Source organism: Mirounga leonina, unplaced genomic scaffold, assembly GCF_011800145.1.
Source record: "Mirounga leonina isolate KUSES-001 unplaced genomic scaffold, KU_Mleo_1.0 Mir_118, whole genome shotgun sequence".
Taxonomy (NCBI): Eukaryota; Metazoa; Chordata; class Mammalia; order Carnivora; family Phocidae; genus Mirounga; species Mirounga leonina.
This window is the reverse complement of record NW_023270277.1, coordinates 4,976,542-4,998,897: the sequence shown is the minus strand read 5'-3', so window position 1 is coordinate 4,998,897 and position 22,356 is coordinate 4,976,542.

The window sequence follows — 22,356 nt, the reverse complement described above, 5'->3', positions numbered from 1 at the left end:
TTGTGTTTAGGAAGGCTTCCCTCACAAATGTTTTAAAATAATCTTATATATTAATTTTAATACTTGCCTTCTTTAAATATTTTAATTTTTGGAATTTATTTCTGTATGGTATAAAATAGGGATAAAACTTATTTTTTCCCCAAACGTGTAGCCTATTTTCTCAACATCATTTATAGAAAAACTTCATTTTTTTCTCATCTTTTTGCAATACCAAATGTGCTATAGATTAAATTCCATGAATTCTTGGATATCTTTATCAGTCCTCTGTTCTGTTCTTCTGGCATTGCCATATTTTGTTACAATTTAGCTTCTTGGAATATTTTAATATCTGATAGGACAAAACCACCTCATTTATGCATATATTTCACATTGTTCTTGGCAATCCTCACACATTTATTCTTCCATATAAATTTCATACTCAATTTGTCCAGTTCCCAAATATACCTCTGTTAAGGTTATGACTAAAATTTTATTAGATTGAATTATTTGTTTTGGAGAATTGGCATTTGAATTAGGAATAAAGCCTGTCACTCTTAAGTCTTCTTGGTTCTTTTTTTTTTTTCTTTTTTTTAATTTATTTTTTTTATTCTTATGTTAATCCCCACACATTACATCATTAGTTTTAGATGAAGTGTTCCATGATTCATTGTTTGTGCATAACACCCAGTGCTCCATGCAGAATGTGCCCTCCTCAATACCCACCACCAGGCTAACCCATCCTCCCACCCCCCTCCCCTCTAGAACCCTGTTTGTTTTTCAGAGTCCATCGTCTCTCATGGTTCGTCTACCCCTCCGATTTCCCCCGCTTCATTCTTCCCCTCCCGCTACCTTCTTCTTCTTCCTTTTTTTTCCTTAACATATATTGCATTATTTGTTGCAGAGGTACAGATCTGAGATTCAACAGTCTTGCACAATTCACAGTGCTTACCAGAGCACATACCCTCCCCAGTGTCTATCACCCAGTCACCCCATCCCTCCCACCCCACCCCCCACTCCAACAACACTCAGTTTGTTTCCTGCGATTAAGAATTCCTCATATCAGTGAGATCATATGATACATGCCTTTCTCTGTTTGACTTATTTCACTCAACATAATACCCTCCAGTTCCATCCACGTCATTGCAAATGGCAAGATCTCATTCCTTTTGATGGCTGCATAATATTCCATTGTATATATATACCACTTCTTCTTTATCCATTCATCTGTCGATGGACATCTTGGCTCTTTCCACAGTTTGGCTATTGTGGACATTGCTGCTATAAACATCGGGGTGCACGTACCCCTTCGGATCCCTACTTTTGTATCTTTGGGGTAAATACCCAGTAGTGCAGTCGCTGGGTCATATGGGAGCTCTATTTTCAACTTTTTGAGGAACCTCCATACAGTTTTCCAGAGTGGCTGCCCCAGCTTGCATTCCCACCAACAGTGTAGGAGGGTTCCCCTTTCTCCGCATCCCCGCCAACATCTGTTGTTTCCTGACTTGTTAATTTTAGCCATTCTGACTGGTGTGAGGTGGTATCTCATTGAGGTTTTGATTTGGATTTCCCTGATGCTGAGCGATATTGAGCACTTTTTCATGTGTCTGTTGGCCATTTGGATGTCTTCTTTGGGAAAATGACTGTTCATGTCTTCTGTCCATTTTTTGATTGGATTCTTTGTTCTTTGGGTGTTGAGTTTGATGAGTTCTTTATAGATTTTGGATACTAGCCCTTTATCTGATATGTCATTTGCAAATATCTTCTCCCATTCTGTCGGTTGCCTTTTGGTTTTGCTGACTGTTTCCTTTGCTTGCAAAAGCTTTTTATCTTGATGAAGTCCCAATAGTTCATTTTTGCCCTTGCTTCCCTTGCCTTTGGCGATGTTTCTAGGAAGAAGTTGCTTCGGCTGAGGTCGACGAGGTTGCTGCCTGTGTTCTCCTTTAGGATTTTGATGGGCTCCTGTCTCACATTGAGGTCTTTCAACCATTTGGAGTCTATTTTTGTGTGTGGTGTAAGGAAATGGTCCAGTTTCATTCTTCTGCATGTGGCTATCCAATTTTCCCAACACCATTTGTTGAAGAAACTGTCTTTGTTCCATTGGACATTCTTTCCTGCTTTGTCTAAGATGAGTTGACCATAGAGTTGAGGGTCCATTTCTGGGCTCTCTATTCTGTTCCATTGATCTATGTGTCTGTTTTTGTGCCAGTACCATGCTGTCTTGATGATGACAGCTTTGTAGTAGAGCTAGAAGTCCGGAATTGTGATGCCACTGGCTTTGCTTTTCTTTTTCAACATTCCTCTGGCTATGCGGGGTCTTTTCTGGTTCCATACAAATTTTAGGATTGTTTGTTCCATTTCTTTGAAAAAAGTGGATGGTATTTTGATGGGGATTGCATTGAATATGTAGATTGCTCTAGGTAGCATTGACATCTTCACAATATTTCTTCTTCCAATCCATGAGCATGGAACGTTTTTCCATTTCTTTGTGTCTTCCTCAATTGATTTCATGAGTATTTTATAGTTTTCTGAGTACAGATCCTTTGTCTCTTTGGTTAGATTTATTCCTAGGTATCTTATGGTTTTGGGTGCAATTGTAAATGGGATCGACTCCTTAATTTCTCTTTCTTCTGTCTTGTTGTTGGTGTATAGGAATGCCACTGACTTCTGTGCATTGATTTTATATCCTGCCACTTTACTGAATTCCTGTATGAGTTCTAGCAGTTTTGGGGTGGAGTCTTTGGGGTTTTCCACATAAAGTATCATATCATCTGCAAAGAGTGGGAGTTTGACTTCTTCTTTGTCAATTTGGATGCCTTTGATTTCTTTTTGTTGTCTGATTGCTGTGGCTAGGACTTCCAATACTATGTTGAATAGCAGTGGTGATAGCGGACATCCCTGCCGCGTTCCTGACCTTAGAGGGAAAGCTCTCAGTTTTTCCCCATTGAGAATGATATTCGCTGTAGGTTTTTCATAGATGGCTTTTATGATATTGAGGTATGTACCCTCGATCCCTATACTCTGAAGAGTTTTGATCAAGAAAGGATGCTGTACTTTGTCAAACGCTTTTTCTGCATCTATTGAGAGGATCATATGATTCTTGTTCTTTCTTTTGTTAATGTATTGTATCACATTGATTGATTTGCGGATGTTGAACCAACCTTGCAGCCCAGGGATAAATCCCACTTGGTCATGGTGAATAATCCTTTTAATGTACTGTTGGATCCTATTGGCTAGTATTTTGGTGAGAATTTTTGCATCCATGTTCATCAGGGATATTGGTCTGTAATTCTCCTTTTTGATGGGGTCTTTGTCTGGTTTGGGGATCAAGGTAATGCTGGCCTCATAAAATGAGTTCGGAAGTTTTCCTTCCATTTCTATTTTTTGGAACAGTTTCAGAAGAATAGGTATTAATTCTTCTTTAAATGTTTGGTAGAATTCCCCTGGGAAGCCATCTGGCCCTGGGCTTTTGTTTTTTGGGAGATTTTTGATGACTGCTTCTATTTCCTTAGTGGTTATAGGTCTGTTCAGGTTTTCTATTTCATCCTGGTTCAGTTTTGGTAGTTGATACATCTCTAGGAATGCATCCATTTCTTCCAGGTTATCTAATTTGCTGGCATAGAGTTGCTCATAATAGGTTCTTATAATTGTTTGTATTTCTTTGGTGTTGGTTGTGATCTCTCCTCTTTCATTCATGATTTTGTTGATTTGGGTCCTTTCTCTTCTCTTTTTGATAAGTCTGGCCAGGGGTTTATCAATCTTGTTAATTCTTTCAAAGAACCAGCTCCTAGTTTCGTTGATCTGTTCTACTGTTCTTTTGGTTTCTATTTCATTGATTTCTGCTCTGATCTTTATTATTTCTCTTCTCCTGCTGGGTTTAGGCTTTATTTGCTGTTCTTTCTCCAGCTCCTTTAGGTGTAGGGTTAGGTTGTGTACTTGAGACCTTTCTTGTTTCTTGAGAAAGGCTTGTATTGCTATATACTTTCCTCTTAGGACTGCCTTTGCTGCATCCCAAAGATTTTGAACAGTTGTGTTTTCATTTTCATTGGTTTCCATGTATTTTTTTAATTCTTCTTTAATTTCCTGGTTGACCCATTCATTCTTCAGTAGGATGCTCTTTAGCCTCCATGTATTTGAGTTCTTTCTGACTTTCCTCTTGTGATTGAGTTCTAGTTTCAAAGCATTGTGGTCTGAAAATAGGCAGGGAATGATCCCAATCTTTTGGTACCAGTTGAGACCTGATTTATGACCTAGGATGTGATCTATTCTGGAGAATGTTCCATGGGCACTAGACAAGAATGTGTATTCCGTTGCTTTGGGATGGAATGTTCTGAATATGTCTGTGAATTCCATTTGGTCCAGTGTGTCATTTAAAGTCTTTATTTCCTTGTTGATCCTTTGCTTAGATGATCTTTCCATTTCAGTGAGGGGGATGTTAAAGTCCCCCACTATTATTGTATTGTTGTCGATGTGTTTCTTTGCTTTTGTTATTAATTGCCTTATATAATTGGCTGCTCCCATGTTAGGGGCATAGATATTTGCAATTGTTAGATCTTCTTGTTGGATAGATCCTTTAAGTATGATATAGTGTCCTTCCTCATCTCTTATTACAGTCTTTGGTTTAAAATCTAATTTGTCTGATATAAGGATTGCCACCCCAGCTTTCTTTTGGTGTCTATTAGCATGGTAAATGGTTTTCCACCCCCTCACTTTCAATCTGGGGGTGTCTTTGGTTCTAAAATGAGTCTCTTGCAGACAGCATATTGATGGGTCTTGTTTTTTAATCCAGTCTGATAGCCTGTGTCTTTGGATTGGGGCATTTAGCCCATTTACATTCAGGGTAACTATTGAAAGATAGGAATTTAGTGCCATTGTATTGCCTGTAGGTGACTGTTACCGTATATTGTCTGTGTTCCTTTCTCGTCTATGTTGCTTTGAGGCTCTCTCTTTGCTTAGAGGACCCCTTTCAAGATTTCCTGTAGGGCTGGTTTTGTGTTTGCAAATTCCTTTAGTTTTTGTTTGTCCTCAAAGCTTTTTATCTCTCCAATTTTCAATGACAGCCTAGCTGGATATAGGATTCTTGGCTGCATATTTTTCTCATTTAGTGCTCTGAATAGATCCTGCCAGTCCTTTGTGGCCTGCCTGGTCTCTGTGGATAGGTCTGTTGCCAATCTAATGTTTCTACAATTGTAGGTTACAGATCTCTTCTCCAGAGCTGCTTTCAGGATTTTCTCTTTGTCTCTGAGACTCGTAAGTTTTACTATTAGATGTCGGGGAGTTGACCTATTTTTATTGATTTTGAGAGGGGTTCTCTGTGCTTCCTGGATTTTCATGCCTGTTTCCTTCCCCAAATTAGGGAAGTTGTCTGCTATAATTTGCTCCATTATACCTTCTGCCTCTTTCTTCTTCTTCTGGGATCCCAATTATTCTAATGTTGTTTCGTCTTATGGTATCGCTTATCTCTCGAATTCTGCCCTCGTGATCCAGTAGTTGTTTATCTCTCTTTTTCTCAGCTTCTTTATTTTCCATCATTTCATCTTCTATATTACTGTCTCTCTTCTGACTCATTTATTCTAGCAGTTAGCGCCCCCATTTTTTATTGCACCTCATTAATAGCCTTTTTGATTTCTACTTGGTTGGATTTTAGTTCTTTTACTTCTCCAGAAAGGGTTTCTCTAATAACTTCCATATTTTTTTCAATCCCAGCTAGTATCTTTAAAGTGATGATTCTGAACTCTAGATCTGACATCGTACTAATGTCCGTATTGAGTAGGTCCCTGGCAGTCGGTACTACCTCTTGTTCTTTTTGTTGAGGTGATATTTTGTCTTGTCATTTTGTGCAGAGGAGAATAGATTAATGAGAGAACAAAATGCTAGCAGAGTAACAATGTCCCCAGAAAATATACTCTAAACAAATCAGAAAAGACCTGAAGCAGTGGGAAAAGAAAGGGAAAGAGAGAAAAAAGAAAAAGAAAAAGATAAAGATAGAAACAAAAACAAACAAAACAAAACAACAACAACAACAAAAAAACAGAATGTGATCAAATATGATCAGGCTGGTATATAGATCAGTGCCACACACTAGATTTGGGGTGTATTTTGGTCTTTTAGAAGAAAGTGCCTCCCAAAATTTTAAAGAAAGAAAAACTTATATATGTACAAAAATAAGGGTTCATATGATGAAGGGATGGAATATGACTGTAAAGATGGAAATTATAAAAAATTTTATAAAAGGAATTGATAAGAAGCTGTTTGAAAAAAGAAAGAAGAGGATTTAAAAAAAGAAAAAAGAGAAAAAAAAGGGAGAGAATGTGATCAGGCAGGGGAATAATACACACCATATACTAGAGATGTAGGGTATATTTTAATCTGTTAGAAGAAATTGTCTCAAAATTTTAAAGAGAGAACAAATTATATATATAAGCCAAAAATATGGGTAACTACTATGAAGGGATAGAATATGACTCTAAAAATGAAAAATAAAAATGTTTTTTTTTAAAAAGGGGATTGATAAGATGTTGGTTGAAAAAGGGAAAAAGAAAAATTCAAAAAGAAAAAAAGACAGTTAAAAAAAAATTAACTTTGAAAGACTAAAGAATCATGGTAAAAAAAGCCATGAATTCTATGTGCAGTAGTCCCTTAGTGCTGGAGTTCTGCCGTTCTCATTGATCGGTAAACTTGGTCTTGGCTGGCTGTTCTCGCTGATCTTCTGGGGAGGGGCCTGTTGCCGTGGTTTCCAAATGTCTCTGCCGGAGGCGGAAGTGCCCCGCCCTTGCCCCCTCCCGGCTGAGTCATCTGCTCGGGTTTGCTCTCCGGGGCTTTTGTTCCCTGTGAGCTTTCCGTACAGCGTTGGAGGCGGAGAGTGAAAATGGCGGCCTCCCAATCTCCGCCCGGAGGAGCCGAGAACTCGGGGCCCCGCTCCTCAGTGCGCCCCCAGAGAAAAGCTCATTAATAGGCTCATTAATAGTCACTCCCGTCTCCCCGGTCTCCGGCCGCACTCCCTGCTCACCCGGCCTGTGACCGCGCGTTTCTATCTCTGGCTCACGACCCCGGGTGGAGTCTCCAAACCCAGCAGATCCCTCCCGCGCGGCTCCCCCCGGGGGAGGAAGGTGAGTCTCCCCAGATCTGCCGCTTGTGGGGTCCCTGCTGGAGGAGCAGGGGCCCGACTGGGCCGCGGATCCCGGTCAATGGCCACCCCGAGCTGAGAGCCCGCGCCTGGGCTCCGCCTCTGCAGCCGGCTTCCCCGCTCCGATCCCTGGGAGCTCTGCCGCCCTCAGGCACCCCCGGTCTTTCTGTGACCCCGAGGGTCCTGAGACCACACTGTCCCGGAGGGTTCCACCCCCCGCTTAGCCACCCGAGTGACGTCCCTCGGCGGAGCAGACTTTTAAAAGTCCCGATTTTGTGCTCCGCGGCTCCATCACTTGCCAGAAGCGGCCGACGGAGGCCCCTCCCCCGCCGTCTATCCTCCCGAATATCGCCTCGGGTTCACTTCTCCGCACGTCCTACCTTCCAGAAAGTGGTCGCTTTTCTGTTCAGAGAGTTGTTGCTCTTCTTCTCTTCGATCTCCTGTTGAGTTCGTAGGTGTTCAGAATGGTTTGATCCCTATCCAGCTGAATTCCTGAGACCAGACAAAATCCCAGTCTCCTACTCCTCTGCCATCTTCGAGTCCTTTCGTCACTCTTAAGTCTTCTTTATATTTTTCAATAAAATATAGTTATTTTATATAGGACTTACATCTTTATTATTGCATTTAATATTATATTTGTTTATTTTTCCATTTAATTTCTAACTGATTATTAAAAGAAACCTACTCTATTTCTTCTATATCCTGCTGCTTAGGGCAATTATATTATCAGTTATAGTTATTTTAAATGAATCTCTTTTATTTTCTAAACATATAACAATTATCTGTAAGGAAAATTTGTCTCAATTTCTGGTATTTTTATCACAAAATTCACTTTTCTTATTTCTTCATCTATCCCCTCTAACACAATTTTGAATAATAAGTATTCTCAGATTTCATTTTTATTTTAGTGACACTCCTCTTAGCAGTTCTCCATTTAATATCACATTTGTTCTTGGTTTCTGATTAATACTCTTGTCATGGGCATATATTTTCCTCTTTTTAAATTAGACTTTTCATTTAAAAAAAACAACAACACATCAGTGTCTGCTTTTACCTTTATTGCCTTGACTTTTTGGTTGGCTTTGTTTTCTAGCTGAATAATCTGTTTTCATTTTTATTAACTCTTATTCACTTTCTTTAGGTTTCTTTTCCTCTTCTTGAACTTCATGGGTGACAGGGGTTTCACTGGCACCTCCTTTAATGTAGGCGCTTTGTTGAAGGGGGGTGGTTCCTGAAAGCTGCTCCTCAAAAAGGCCTGGCCCTGCCTGCAAACACCCTCATTTCTCTCCACAGACCTGGGGAAATCTTCCATCAAGCAAGACTCTATGACAGAATCGTTCATTTTTCACAAAAGAATGAATTGTTTTCTCTCAGCTTGGTAGAACATATTGATCTTCTTTCAGTCAATAACACAAAATGCCTGCCCTTCTGGTCCTCCCTAATGACAGCCATTTGGGTAGTCTGGCATGCTGTTCTTGTCACAAGCCCATCTGAGACAACTGGTATCTGAAAGGAATAATCTAAGAATTATGTTGACTACTCACTTTTCAGGATTCTCCAGGGTTTACTCATAACTCAGATTAGAAAAACAACTGCATGCCCAAAGCAAACACTCTTTGCTAGATCACAGCCCTTGTCCCAGTACACACTACCATGAGCCCCAGCACCAGAACGTTCTTTACAGGATTACCATGAGCTTATCATGTCCACTGGCTTGTTTTTGGGGCCAGTGTCAGAAACAGACCCATGGAGTTTCTCTGTGTTCTTAAAGGATGGTTAGGGACGACTTGTTCTATCATATTTTAAATCTCAGATACATAAAGATTTTACATGACATATTTCTCTCAGGCCTTTAGGACTGGAAATTATTTCTCCCATAAAATGGGATACATTTTTTAACTAAATAATGAATATTATATAATTCATGAGATTAGATTATTTGCCATGGTTGGTAGGAATCTTCGTTTCTTTCTTCACCTCTTTGTTGTTACCACTGCCTCTCCTTCTTTCACTTAGTATGTCTCCTTGAAGAGTTTTAATCTTTACCTATTCTTTCATTGTAAGCTGCCTTTGTGAAAATATATCAGGTATAATCAATCAAGTCAAGTCATGTATAAATAAGGAATAAAAGTTAAGTAAAAGCAATTTCAAGATTTATAAAGCAAAGAAAGGAACTGGTCTATTTGTTGTTCATTTTCTATAGTAATTGTGTGGGGTTCCAAGGCTTGGCATACATCTGAAAAACAGTTACAAGGACTTCCTGTAAAAATTCATTTTTTGAACCTCCACTCCATCTCTGTCTATCTATGTATGGGAAGCTCAGGGGTTGATATAACTCCTGAATCCAAGAATGATATACCAGAAAGAAGACCAGAAGGGCTTTTTATTCACCTGTTTTGATATTATGATGTGGAGAGATTCAAGACCAATCTGGAGATCTCCTCTGAAATGCTGACCACCAGGGCGGAAGCCATGCTTCACTCAGGAAAGACGGAAGAAGGAAGTAGCCTGTGTGATGTCAGAGCGACACCACAATGTCATCACATATCGGCTGTCCTCTGGGCTCCCTCGTTCTGGGCCCAGAGGCAGGTCACAGGTTGAACCACCATGACTGGGCTTGGATGGAGCTCCAGATTGTCTAAAGTGTCCCTCCTGGGTTGTGCAACTCTATGCTCTCCCCTAGGGAGGCCCAGGCACTGGGGAAAGATACCTTACCTTGGGCTCATCCCTTTGAAAAGACAGTGCTTAATTCAAACAAATAACCCCCAGGAATGACTTATCATACATGTCCCTAACTGCTCTGAGTCTGGCAGCATTTCCAGGGTTAGGGTTTTCAGGGCAATCCTGTATCCACGCCCTTCCATTTGCCTCTGCAAAGTCAGAACAAGATGTAATGGGATCATATTTTTTAACTCTTTTCTGAGGTATTTTTAATTGATATAAATCTTTCTTGTCCTGAAATTCACAACTCATGGAATGAATGGCACTCACTAACTTAGAAAAAGGGAGGAAACAGGCTAGAACAAAGGATTCATTGGAAGATAGTCTTTGTTCCCCAAAAGGGGGGAGGGGAGTTGTTCTAAATTACAAAAACTTTTCTTAACACATCAAGGACAGCTATGAATTATGAGCAAAGAAAATCTTTGCCATCAAAGGGGGGAAGTTAAAAGAATATGCACTAGGTAAGGATGATAGGATGTGCAATAGGTAACGCTCCATAAGAATGGGGAGATCACCCAGCCAAAGGAAGAAGGTTTGTGAGACCACAATGTATTTGTTCCACGGCTGGAATGTAAAGAATACTAGAAACAATCTCATTTTGTGGGGGAAGGACACCTGGGTCACCCACACTAAAATGGAAAAAGAATGAGTGGGAACATACTGAAGAAAGGTATGGTCTGTTTCTCCATCTGCGTTTCTTTACAACAATTGGCAGCCATTTTGCTTTTGAGCCCTTCACCCTCCTACCTTGCCTCGAAGCTGGGGAAAGGGATCTGGCTGGAAGCTCTGCAGTTCTTACCTTGTCTGCACAACTCCGTGAAATGTGAAAAGCCCTAAGGTGCCACAGGTTTTCATTCTGTTTTCCCTTACCCTGTGAGACATGACCATAATATGTTTGTGGGGCATCTCCACAATCCTGTCTTACCACAAGTTTTTTTTGGTCTTGTTTTTAGTTTGTTTTGATTTTGTAATTAAGCCACAGAGTCAAAAATAATCCAAAACAGTGAAAAACATTTAAGAGTTGTATTAGTTTCCTAAGGCTGCTGTAACAAAACACACAAACTGGGTGTCGTAAACAACAGACCTCTATTGTCTCACAGCTGTGGAGGCCAGAAGTCTGAACAGGGCTGCTTCCTTCGGAGTCTGTGAAGGAGAATCTGTTCCTCACCTCTCCCGCCACATCTGGAGGTGCTAATCATCTCTGGTGTCCTGGGGTTTATAGAAGCATCACCCCAATCTCTGCCCAATGTTCACGTGGCGGTGTTTGTTTTTCTGTGTGTATAACTATCTTGAAAATCTCTCCTTTTTCTAAGGACGCCAGTCATATTGGATTAGAGATCCAGTTTGACCTCATCTTAACTAATTCATCGGCAAAAACCCTACTTCCTAATAAGGTCACAATCAGAAGCCATGGGGATTAAGACTTCAACACATAAATATGGAGAGAGGGGACAGGATTCAATTCATAACAGTTCTTTTGGCTTATTTTAGACTTTAATATAGAAGATTACAAGAAAATTCAAGAAAAGCCATTTTTTGGTCCTCATCTTGAAGAAACAATGGGAAGTCTGTGCAATTTAGAAAAAAAAAAATGGAAGGGTGCTCATTGTCTGTAAGGAAGATACATTTGCTCTTCTCCTCACTTTCTGTGGTTCACTAAAATCAGGCTTGCCTCGGGTCCACATCAGCAGACCCCCACTCAGCATTGAGGACACACTAACTGTAAATAAGTTCTGGTGAAAGATCTCTGTCTTTCATATTTTATAAACCTAATGTTTTTCTTGCTTTTATTTCTGGAGGCCCATTTTTCACACGCAAATATGAGAACACATGAAAGAAGAGGTATTTTCTCGTCTTTACAGAAGAAGTTTCAAAAAGGAGATTTATTTTGCATCTTTGACAGACCAATCCATCGAAATACATCTTTTTAAAAAGGGGTATTTTCCTTTTTTTTTTTTTTTTTTCTGCACTGGGCCAATAAAGGAAGCAGGGACCCTAATTTACATGAAAAAAATTAGAAACCTTCTTTGAGGCACAGGTAAGTCTTATTGCCTTTCTTTTTTTTTTTTTAAGATTTTATTTATTTATTTGAGACAGAGAGAATGAGAGAGACAGAGAGCACATGAGAGGGGGGAGGGTCAGAGGGAGAAGCAGACTCCCCGCTGAGCAGGGAGCCCGATGCGGGACTCGATCCTGGGACTCCAGGATCATGACCTGAGCCGAAGGCAGTCGCTTAACCAACTGAGCCACCCAGGCGCCCTCTTATTGCCTTTCTTAATGTGTCACAAATCAGAGTAGAAACAGCCAGCACCAAAAATTCAAGAGCGCTTTCAATTCATAAAATATCATGCCCTCCAAAGGCTTCCGGGAAAAGTATTAAGTCTGGTCACTTCTGTAGCAGCTATATTCTCAAATACATGTTTTAAAAATAAATCTCAGCGGGCAAGTCTCGTTTTATCATCGAAGCATTTCTTATGTCCCCATCTGAGGAGATGCAAATAATATTTATTACATGCTCCTCTGCAGATGGTAAAATTCCATACAAAATAAATAAATATTCCCTGTCCTGTAGAAGTGTACATTTTCTGTGTGTTCAAACTTCGATAGGTAATGTCCAAGCTAGAGCTTAACTAGCTAAACGAGCTTTTTTTTTTTTTAAGATTTTATTTATTTATTTGACAGAGAGAGAGAGAGAGCATGAGCGGGGAGGAGGGGGAGAAGCAGACTCCCTGCTGAGCAAGGAGCCTGATGCGGGGCTCCATCCACAGACCCTGGGATCATGACCTGAGCTGAAGGCAGACACTTAACCGACTGAGCAACCCCGGTGTTCCTAAACAGGCTTGATGGAACTAAGCAGTCACTCTTACTGTGACCACTGTCATACTCCAAGTATTCCCTTGATTGTATTTAAAAAGCAAAACAGAACAAAAAAACCACTCAAGCAATTTTTAGGTCTAAAGTCTGCAGAGGAAGGGAATCCAGGGAGGAGGAAACAAGGTGTGATTCTACTTCTGCAGCTTCTAGCTGGGAGCAATTGATCCACTCACTTCTCTTCTCTGAGCCGCTTTTCCAAAAAGGAATCAGACACAGTCGATGATGTTTAAGGCCAGTCCAGGTTTAAGTTAGTTGCACAGTGAGACAGGCTCTAAGTTTTCACTTTGTGTTCAGGTTTCTCCTTTCACAACACACTGTTTTCTTATACTGGTCGTATATTAAACCAAAATATTAAGAATTAGATTCAACAGTGTTCTGTTTAGCTTGCTGATTCATTTCAAGGGAAACAGACCAAGGGTGTTTCTCATACTTAAGACATTAGAGCTTATGAGGAAATACATTTTCAAAGTGACTTTTCAGTTTTATTTTTTTCCTAAATATGTAAATGGCAATTTTAGATTGTTAATGAACACCATGCCCAGTCAGGTCTGTCTAGGGGCAAAATCCCTTAAGATGCCTTCATCCTATAAACATCTCAGAAAGCAAATCTCATCGCAAGTCAAAGGTAATGTGCCCAAAGGGTGCTGTGATTTCCTTAAATTCTTAGTCAGCGGTGTTCTCGTCTCTGACTCCTTCCCTCTGGTCATCTGGAATTACACTCCATGGGGAAGAGGCTGGCAATTCTCCTCTCTGTCAATATTACCAAATAGGTAGCTTTGGAAACAGTTTCCTCACTGGAGTATCACAAAAACCTCCCGAACTGATAAATCTTCCAAGTTCATCACCGAACAGATAGCCCCATGCTTGCATCAGCACTTTGCTTGGCATTTGAACTCCTCGTTACTGACTTAAAAATAGGAGGATCAGGGAAAAGGGAAACAGATTCAGAAGTGCAGAACCTGATAAAACAGCACGGGGTGGGGTGTGGATTAAAGCAGGAAGGGAAGAACAGTGGCCACTGTGCCCTGCATCACCTCGTCATAACCCTGAGAGGGAAATGCAAGTGTTTCTCGGGGAAACCATCCCCTGGGGCAATCCCCCCTGGACAGAGCTGGGGGATCCCAAAGGGAAAGTAAGTCCAATCAGCATCCTTGCTCTATTTCCATGTTCCGCCTGATGGTAACAGTCTTCATTTTACTACTCTTTGTAGGTTCTAAATAAGTGTTGGATGAAGGGATGTGTGAATGGAAAGTTTATACATGAATTAATAGTTTCAGATGATCTCTGAGGTTGATTTCTAGTAATTTTGCAACAACATGCGGAAAGAATAGGCATAAAATCCTCTTTAAAATGTATTTGAAAGAAATTAAAGCACCAGTGAATATAAGGGAAGCTAAACTAGTCTATGGATTACATTTGTCTTTTAATCCACTTTGCCCTCTATATGAAATGTGACATTAAGACATCTGCCAATATTTTAAAGGCTTCTGCTGGTGCCTGAATTATATTTTTAAATTAGACCCTAAAGCTGCATTCTAATGCATTACTTTCATTTGCTAAAGTATGCATACAGCCTCACTCTGCTCCCAGGGTATTCTTTATTTAATCAGTCCGAGAGCAGCTCAAAGCATCTCCATCTCCACGTGAATCTCTGCCAGATCCTGCTGACTTGTACATTTCACCTCTCTGGTGATACTTGACCTCCTTGAAGGAAAAGAAAACAGATACATAATTGAGCAGGAGATGGGGAGAGGAGAAGAAAAATCCCTTTCAACAACCAGTGAAATGTATGCAAATCTGACTCTGCCTCTGATGTGATGCATGTCCTAGGAAATGCCACAGTAAACAACGGGAGCCTTCCCTTGTAAAAGTCGATACAGCGTTGGTATGTTTGACCAAAAAAAAAAAAAAAAGGTAGATCGAGGTTAAGGAAATCAGTCTACTGTTGGTTATTTTTTAGAAAGGGGAAGGTATTGTTTGGACTCTAATGGCAGTAAGGGGTGATGGCAGTGGAGTTTCCCTTTGAACCTGCTTTAAACAAAAAATCGTTGGTTCAGATCTTGGTTTTGATGTGTAGATAGAAGACAAGTTGGAGATCCAAAAAGAGACCGGAATCTCCCAAAGGGAGAAATGCAGAGCTTCAGGGGGGAAAAGTCACGAGTAGTGGATGCGAACTTGGGAGAACTCTGCTACTATCCCAGTAGATGTTAATTGTTCATCCTGAGAACACAGACGCAAGCGCATGGACTCTGGCAGAATTGGATTCAAGTCCGAAAGCAGCTGTTTGTTGACTGTGGGACCCTGGAAATGAGTGGATACTCACTGAGTCTCAGTTCCCCCATCTACAAACTCTGTATAAAAGCAGAGACCCGATCTCCATTCTAGGCTTCTGTAAGGATTAAATGAAATACTGATTCAAAGCCTGTGACAGGAGAGTTAGGTGTTCCATCAATGTTAGACTCGGACTTGGGATATTCTCCAGTGCTGAAGTAAGCAACTACCCCAATTCTCCGGAGTTTAGCGCCACAGGTGTTTGCTTCTTCCTCATGTCATATGTGCTAAAAGGTTGGTGGGATTTAGGGAGGGGAAAACGAGACTCTGCCATTCGGACCCCTCCTTGGTCCTTGCAGCAGTGCAGATACGTGAGAGGGATGCATGAGAGCTTTCTACTATTTCGGGCCAGAAATGATGCACATCACCCTTGCTCATGGGTAACATGTCCTTAGACTCTGCCTTACAGCCAGGCAGTCAGACATGTCGAGGAAGAATATGGAATATTGGTGAGCATTGTCTCAGCTATTAGTGACTTTCTTCCACTAAGACCTCCTATGCATATGCTTCACGCACACACAAAAAAATATAGTTTGCCTTAAAACTAAAAACAAAGTACGTTTAGTATAATATATAAATTTTTTCACAATGTAGGTATCACTAGCACATTTCCACTTACCAGTTCTTCATCAAATAATGAATTTGACTAAATTGTGTTCCCATAATTTCAGCCAAAAGTAAGGAATTACCAGCTCTCCCCATCCCACCTACAATATACCTTAATTTTTAGTTACTTTGGCAGCTCAGTGGATAGCAAAAATCTGATTTCCATTAGGTTTTCTGAAAATATAAAAATCACCTTCATGCCTCCTTTGCCAATTTTTGGTATTTCAAGGGTGGAAGGGACTGTAGGTTGGGAAGCATGACATGAATCATGTGGGTGACCCCAGCTGCCTGACGTGGCGGACTCACTCCTAGAAAGTGGTCTTTACCTCCACATCTGTAAAATAAAGTATTAGGATATATTCTCCAGGGACTCTTCAGCCTCTAATATCAAACCATTCTACAGTAATTTTCAATAAGGATTTCTGCCTGGGATGTATAATGCTGGTGGAATTTCCTCTGCATTCCACCAAATGGGTTCAATTTCATAGGGACCCAAGAGATTTATTGCCTACTTCCTGCCAGATTAACCACCTCTCTTGGTATCCACAATGGGTCAAGCAGAGAACATATTGATGAAATGATGTTACAAATTCCTTCACAAACAGTATTCAATACTACTAACAGTAAACACTGCTATTCCTTGCCTTTAACGTACTTGTACTTGAATGGTTCAAGTCATGTTTTGACTTCTCTTTAGGGCACTCTTCTCTCCTTTAAATAAAAGTTCATGTTTTAAATGTTGTCTGATTATCATAGGAGGACATCATTCAATTTGCCCAAGGAATTTGGAGCATGGCATTTATTCAACCAACATCTCTTAAGACTTTACTGTCTTAGGCCTCCTGTTAACACCAGGATACGGAGGTAAAGAATGTAAATCTTTTCCTCGAGGAGCACTCTGAGGAAGAAAAATTGGTAAAAAATAATTACCATATAGCTTGATAAATATAAAGATAGAGGGAAGAAAGGAGTGGTATGTGTTCTTTGAAAACAGGAAATTTTATGATACCCTGGAGCATAGAAGCTGTGGTTTATCAGCTTTCACAGTGAGGGAATATGTGATGACAATTAATTCACCATCATCCCATTCCACTATAACCAATCATGTCATTGACATCTGACCACATTTCAAGACATGAAAAGGAATCTCTCGTGATTAACCCATTCCTCTTAAAATCGCTAGAAAGCAGATATGTGGGATATGTAGAGTAAAATATGGGTCACTAATGCTAATTTTCCCAAGAGTAACTCAGAGATTCTTGGGGGAGAGTATCTTGACTTTCAAATTGTCTTCTTTTCTCCCTGTGCTAACTTACGTGTTTCTTCCTGATGTCAGCACCACTCCTGACCCACAGATTTCTTTCTTTCTTTCTATTACTCTTGCTTTCCCCGCATATTCTTATAGTCCCTCTTCTTCCTCAGATGACTTTTCTCTTAAAGGCTCTTCTTAGATCACCTTGCATTCTAAATATCACCTACATACTCTAAATGAATTTTACGCTGATATTTCAAAGAATCATGAGGAAATGTTAGCAGGCATTTCTCTGCTTGCTATGAGTTTTCTAAAACACAAATTCAGTTATTAGGGGCAGGGACTATTGCACCAGACATAATATGTATCCCTGGAATGTCGATCCAGGTGCCAGAAAATTGCAGGCCAGTAGGAAAATGGTGTAATCTGTGATTCCATCTGGCCCATGAATTTCCAGTGGCCTTGCTTATAGATTGTCAGAACTGTTCATTAAGTTTGTTGTGAAACCAAAGGCTTAATATCTGTAATTTAGAGGGTTCAATAGGCAGTTAAATTGAGTGAAACTATTTTTGAATGACTACTCTAGTTTCAGAGAAATAGCCGACATTGCAGCTCGGAAGAGCTACATTTGAGGCAGCTCCAGGAATTTAAAATTATTTATAGGCCCTTTAGAAAAGGGCTTTGCTCTGCTAACTTGAGAAACTTTTTTTCTCCTTTTTCTCCTTTTTTTTTTTTTTTTTTTAACAAAAGCTTGAGTGCTGACAAAAGGAAACATTTCTAATGCAGATAGGTTATCAGTCACAACCACGTAACTTTAACTGGCTCAAAAGGGGCAAAGGTTGATTGTGTTTTCTGTTTTTGTCTTTGTCTGATCTGTGGTTATCTTCAAATGCACGCACCATCGTGAAAATGTGTTTACATGTAATGTATGTGCTGAAGGGAGGACTGTGATGTGCTGAATAAGAGGCAGAAATGAATTTCTTATGGAAGTCTTTCTATGCCAGCCATTTATAAGCAATCCCTTAGACACTTTATCAATAATGGGGATAGTTATCCATTCCTCAAATAAGGGGAGATTCCCAAACTCAAAGTATGGCACTGATAGCTGATGAAAATATGACATGTTCGGGTGCTTGACACGAAAAGCTGATGAAGGATGCCTAGGTGGTTTAGTGGGTTAAGCATCTGCATTCGGCTCAGGTCATGATCCCAGGGTCCTGGGATGGAGCCCCGAGTCAGGCTCCCTGCTCAGCGGGAAGTCTGCTTCTCCCTCTTCCTCTGCCCCTCCCTGCTGCGACTGCTCTCTCACTCGCTCTCTCTGTGTGTCTCTCTCTCAAGTAAATAAATAAAATGTTTTTAAAGAAAGAAAAGAAAAGAAAAGATGATGTAGACATCCAGGTGATAGCTAAGAACAGGTGGGTATCGACATACGCCCTCCGGAGGTGCACGCTGAAGAGCAGTGGGGCTTTGTGAGTGCTGCTGTCATAACCACCTAATTTTAAAAGGTTTCCAGAGAAGCTCAGGAGCTCATTCCTACATTATGCACAGGGGCACTGGAAATTCGTTTCTTAAGGGCTAGAGAAAATTTTATCTACTAATACCAGGAGGATTCTGATGTTGTAGGGGCAGAAATTGCTAGTTGCCTCCCCAAAATCCATCTCCCTTTTCTCCTCCCAGACCCAACACTGATTTTCTTCAGAATAGCCAGGATTAAAAACATTAAAAATATGCCAGGATAAAAGTGTAAAAAAAAAATTACATTTAACTCTCTTACAGTTTGGGTGACACGCTTAATGCAAAGGAGATGTAAGTGTAAGTGAGCTGGGGATTTCTGGGAAAGTTTTGCTTTCCTGGAATAGATGCCACCCCTTTTTTCTGTCATTCATTTCCATCATCTTCCTTCCTGGAATGAGAGCATGAGCTTGAGATAGAGCATTTCTTTTGTGATTGAGAGGCAATCAGCAAGATAAAACACACACACACACACACACACACACGATGATAGAGCAGAAAGCAAGAAGGAACCTAGGACATTAATGATGTTGTAGACTTTCTATTATGAAATAAAATGTAAACCATCACCACTAATTGCACTGTTGAGAGCTTCAGTTAGGTCTCAGATGCAAATGCATTTTTGGGAATTATAAGAATATGCAGTTTCTATGAAGCATTTCCAGTACATAATGCAAGTAAACAAGCAAATAAGTAAAATGAAAGCCAAACACAACCCTAACCAAAACTGTTCAATATGTCAAAGGGTAAGTAATCATCTTTGATAAGAGATATCATGTTTATACTATAATTACAAAGGAATACTGCTCCATGATTTTCTTTATTCTGATGTATTAAATTTTGACCACACATTGCTGTTTGGTAAATAACAATGGAAATGATGAAATGAATTTAAACACTGTCCTGCAGTGAATGCTTCCTTGCAGTTGTTTAAGAAAATGAACTTTGAGATATTTTCATATTTTTAAAGCACTCATACAATTTTCCCTTTGCATTCTTTTCACCGATGCCTGTGGTTTTAGAAATCATTGTCAATAATTATCTTGATCACTCAATTTTATTATGTCCCAACCTATCACCTCCTCATTGGGTTTTCTTCAGTTCCTACCCATCACCCAAATAAATGACTGGCTTTAAAGAACACAAGGAGAGTCATTAAAAATGCTTTTCCTGAGCAAGGCATTCTCCCAACATTTCTGTGAAGGTTTCACAAGATGGTTGGGGTACCAGGACACTTACAAATACAAAAATAAGCTCATAATTCACCCTAGACCATGCTAAAAGTATGTTATTAATAACAGGATTTTAAAGCAATGAAAAATTTCTGTAGTTGAGCAAGGCTTTTTGTTAAAGCAGTATTTAAACAAGGCTTGTGGGGGTAAAGGGAGTAACTGAATTGAAGAGACAGTTTCCTAGGCAGAAGGAAATGGTGTAAACAAAGAGAGGACTAGAGGGCACATGTCAGATAAAGATGGATGTTCACAAATCACCTTTTTGGCTGGAGTACAAAATGAGTGAAGGGGACAAGTGGAGGGAATAGAAGAGGTTCTTTGGATACAGATTATGAATTGCCTCAGTATATCTAGGAGAAGGGACTGTGTCCTGTAAATGGTGAGGAGCCTAAGCCTGTAGAAGGCTGCCCCAGATTTGACAAATACTTAACTGGTTTTTTATCCTCAAAGGCAGTAATTTATGTTTACCTAAAATAAACACAGTCCTAATGATATCACCATCTTATAGACACTATAGACACCTAGGGAGGATGTTAGGGGAGACCATGTAGGGAAGAGCAATGGTGTGCTCCTCCTCCTAATAGCCAAGGTGGTATCAGAGACCTAATTTGAAAAATGAAATCTCATTCTCACCTAGTGGTAACAAGGAGGGCTCCCCACTGGATGTCAACCAAGGCTGAGTGGACAACCTGGACTTCCATGTTCACCTGATAGTGATGAGGCAGAGCCCCCTTCACCAACCAGAATTCTGTAAAAGGAGACCTGTTAAAGCCTAAGATTTAAGTAAGATCCGGAGACTTAAACTATAATGCCCCCAAATGGCCAGGCTTCAGTAGAAAATCATTTGTCATACTAAGACCCAGAATAATCTCAAATTGAATGAGAAAAGATAATCATAAGACACAAAAACCAAGATGACACAGATATTAGAATTATCTGAAAAACACTTTAAAGCAACTATGATAAAAATGATTCACTGAGCAATTATGAACCCACTTGAAACAAATTCAAATATAGAAAATCTCAACAAAGAAAAAGATATAAAGAAGAGTTAAATAGAAAGTATATAACAAAAAAATATCAATAGCCAAAATTAAAAACCCAGTAGATGGGTGCAACAGCACACCAAGAGGGGCAGAAGAATCAGTGAACCTGAAGATGGACAACACAAATTCTCCAAATCTATACAAGATCAATTATTTATAGAACTGAAAGAGTATTCAAAGAAATGGTGGCTGGTAAATCCCCAAATACAGAAATAAACATAAAACTACAGTGGCAAGAAGCTCAACAGACCACAAATAGGATAAACCTAAAGAAATCTACAACAAAACACAAAGTCATTAAATTTCTGGAAACTAAAGACAAAGGAAAAAAATTCTTTAAAAGCCACAAGAGAGAAATCACACAGGACCTGCAGAATAAACAATTCCAGTGAGGGCAGATCCCTCAGCATAAACTATGGAGGCTAGGAGGAAATGGCACAGCATTTTTCAAGTGCTAAAAGAAAATAATTGTCAGCTCAGAAGTCCATATCCAGTGAAAATATCCTTCAAAAAATGAAGAGAAAATGAAGGCATTCTCAGATAAAGGAAATTCAGAGGACTTACTACCAGCAGACCTACTCCAAAAAGAATGGCTCCAGGAAATTCTCTAACAAATGGAAAGTATGTGATAAAAGAAATTATCTTGGAGTGTCAGGAGGGAAGAACAGAAAAAAAAAAAAAAAAAAAAACGAGCATATGTAATAGAAATCTCTTCTCCTCTGGAATTTCCCAAGTTATGTAAGAAAACTGAAGCAATGTATGTAAATATTTAAGATAATTATTATAAAAGGGAGATATTAAATGGTGCTTAAGGAAGGTAAGAGTTGTACACTTTGCTCAACTGGTAAAATGTTAGCATTAGTAGACTGTGGTAAGTCAGATATATGGTTATACTTAGAGTCACCATTAAAAGCACTATACAAATTTATATATACTCAAAAACACTACAGGCAAAACAAAATGCCATTCTAAAAAATGTCCAAGTAACTCAGTGGAAGGCAGAAAACATTTAAAAAAAGATGTGAAAACAGAGAGAACAAACAACAAAACAAAAAGAATAAAAAAGCAATCACTATATTAAATGTAAATGGTTTCAATACACTAATTAAAAGACAGAGAATGGCAAACTGGGTTAAAAAAAATCAAACAGCACAACAAAAAACACAGCTCAACTATATCCTGTCTATAAAACTCACTTCAAATGTAATGATGTGCAGATGTTGAATGTAAAAGGATGAGAAAACATATACGAGGCAAACATTAATTTTAAGAAATGAGGAGTGGTTGTATTAATATCAGATAAAATAAACATTAGAACAAATTATCAAATATTGAGGGGGATGTTCTGTAATGAATACAGAGTGGTATGGAATGCATGTTCATGCCTCCCCCCCAAATTCATATGTTTAAATCTTAATCTCCAATGTAATGGTATTAGAAAGTGGGGTTTTGAGAGGTATTAGGTCTTGAGGGTTGAGTCCTCATGATGAGATTAGTGCCCTTGTGCAAAGAGATAAGAGAGTTTGCTTTTCTCTGCTGTTCACCATACAAGGACACAGAAAGATGTCTACAAATAATTATGAGGGTTTTCACCAGAAATGGCCAGCACCTTGATCTTGGACTTCCAGCCTCCAGAACCATGAAAAATAAATTTCTGTTGTTTAAGCCATCCAGTCTGTG